Below are 2,687 nucleotides of genomic sequence, written 5' to 3'. Positions count from 1 at the left end.
TATTAGATAGGAGAATTAGATAGGATAGAGGCCTGGTGCATGGGTGGGAGCCGGCTGGTTTGCCCTGAAGGGTGTCCCAAATCAGGGTGGGGGTTCTCTTGGGGCATGGGGTGACCCTGGTAAGGGGACTGTGGTGGCTTGCAGGCCATGCCCCCTGGTGACCCAAGCGGAGGTCCTGGTATCTGGGATTTATTTATCTGCTATAATTGAAACTTTGTAGCTTTGAGCAGAGCCAAGCCTCCTGCTTGCTCAGTGGCTGCCTCCATTTTTGTTGGGATTTATGTATCTTCTATAATTGAAACTTTGTAGCCTTAAGCGGAGGCCAAGGCAGGCCAGGGCTGTGGAAACTTTGCTTCTTCCATGGTGAGTGGAAACTCAAGCCTCCTGCTCTCTATGTGGCTGCAGCCATCTTGGTTGGGTTAATTTGCATACTTGCTCCTGAGTGGCTGGTGGGTGTGGCTTGTGGGTATAGCAGAGTTATGGTTGATTTGCATATTACTATTTTATTAGCTAGAACATATAATATATATCTTCCCCCCCCCCCCTTATTTTTAGAGAGAGTAGAAGAGAGGAAAGGGGAAGAGAGATAGATAAATGATAGATAGATGGATAGATAGATATGTAGTTAGAAACATCCATGTGAGAGAGATATGGCAACCCAGGTATGTGCCCTTGACCTGGAAGTGAATCTGTGACCCTTCAGTGCATAGACTGATGTGTTTTTTTAATTTATTTTATTTTATTATTATTATTTTTTAAGCAAATAACAAAGACCCATTTTACCAGCTTTATTTTTTAAACCTAAGCTTAACATTACACATTTAAACAATTGTCAAAACTTACTAAGTTGCCAGCATTCATGCACAACTAGAAAACATCCTCAATTTATACTAAACCAGAAATGTATTACCATTGATGCATTAGTACCTTTCACTACTCAACACGGAAAGACTGAAACTACTCTGGGGCGCGTCCTGGCAACGTGAGCTTCTCAGCAGGCCACCCTGCTTGGCTCAGCTTAGCCACCATGGAGAGCAGGTCCGTGCTGGTGTTAGTGTATGAAGTCACGGCCGCCCTGGATCACGTTTAATAAAAAGCAAAGTGCATACAGAGATTTACAACAATTGCAAAGACCAAAAAGAAAAGGTCCTATCATGTGGTCCCAACAATAATTCAACAGTCTGACAAACAGACTCGGATGAGCTGTGTATAAATACTTTAGATTAGGGACAGTTATACTGAAAGTCGAGTTCGTCTGAAATCTTCAAAAAAATGTTCCTGTTAGTCCTCAAATGGTGCTTGTTACAGTTAACATCTCTGTTACATGCGTGCGTTGAATTACTTGTTATCCAAGCGTAGCAGCTGCTCCTTACCATTTATCGCCAAGGACTCTAACTGGCCGTCTTCTTCAACTTCTACTCTTTCTTGACCGCTCTCGACAATTCTCTTTGTAGTGATTTTTCTTCCGTTAACAATTTTGGTAGAAGTCGATACGGACTTGAAGTTGCCCATGCCGCCACCACCAAATGACCAGGAAGAGAATGCAGTGAGACCCCCATGGCCTATTGACCCGAAGGAAGTAAATCCTGCGTCAAAAGATGGAAACCCTCCACCGAAAGCCGGGAACCCCGCGAAGGCGGAGGAGAACGAGGGGGTTCCCCGGTTCCTGCTCTCACGCGGACCCCGCCGGTTCCAAAGGAGTCACCCAATGGGTCTTCAAAGAAGCCTAATGAAAACGGGTCCCTTCCACCAAAAAACTCCCTGGACACGTCATCTGGGTCCCGGAATGTGAAGCCGAACTCGAACGGGTGGTCGAAGTGACTCCCACCTCCACCTCCACCTCCACCATTGAATCCTCCTTTGCCGCATCTGTCATAGACGTCCCGTTTTTTAGCATCGGAGAGCACCTCCTACGCCTCAGCTCCTTGATTGAATTTCCTCTCTGCTTCTTCCTTATTCTCAGGATTTTTATCTGGGTGCCACTTCAATGCCAGTTTCCGATAGGCCTTTTTAATGTCCTCGGCGGAGGCATGTCTCTGCAGGCCTAGAACTTCACAGTAATCCACCGTGTTTTACAGGCTGTTGGAACGAGTCCTGCAGACGCGGAGCCGGCGGCGGGGAGGCGGCGGGGCGGCAGCCCGGTGTCTTCGGCTTCTGTCTTCATGTTTTAACAACTGAGCAACATCAGCCAGGACACTAATGAAATCTTTTAAATATATATTTTATTGATTTTTTTACAGAGAGGAAGGGAGAGGCATAGAGAGCTAGAAACATCGATGAGAGAGAAACATCGACCAGCTGCCTCCTGCACACCCGGCACTGGGGATGCGCCCACAACCAAGATACATGCCCTTGACCGGAATTGAACCTGGGACCTTTCAGTCCACAGACCGATGCTCTATCCACTGAGCCAAACCGGTTTCGGTGAAATCTTTTAGTTTTTATAATATTTTACTACTTTTATTTGCCTAAATATTTGCATTATCATTAAACCAAGGGTTAGTGCTTGAATGTAATTGTATTTAGGACAACGCATTTTATACTGATAATTCAAGGACCCCCCCTCTACTTGGTTTTAATAAGTTGTGAAACCTCATTGGTTGAAATCTAGGTAGATGCTATTCTTCGGATTCTCTCTCTTTTTCTTTTTAATTTTTAAAAATATTTTTAAAAATTGATTTTTATTT

General features: G+C 44.8%; 1 pseudogene across 1 annotated transcript; it reads right to left on the bottom strand.

The window, feature by feature from the left end:
• Positions 1 to 1,051: 1,051 nt before the first annotated feature.
• Positions 1,052 to 2,072, bottom strand: LOC311618642 (dnaJ homolog subfamily B member 6-like; annotated as a pseudogene). Its single transcript has one exon. The product of its transcript is annotated as a dnaJ homolog subfamily B member 6-like (transcript).
• Between the last annotated feature and the right edge of the window lie 615 nt (positions 2,073 to 2,687).

The sequence above is a fragment of the Pipistrellus hanaki genome (assembly GCF_964339955.1).
Source record: "Pipistrellus hanaki genome assembly, chromosome: 3".
Lineage (NCBI taxonomy): Eukaryota > Metazoa > Chordata > Mammalia > Chiroptera > Vespertilionidae > Pipistrellus > Pipistrellus hanaki.
Note: the sequence above shows the minus strand (reverse complement) of the source record. Positions and strands in the feature narration are given on the sequence as shown.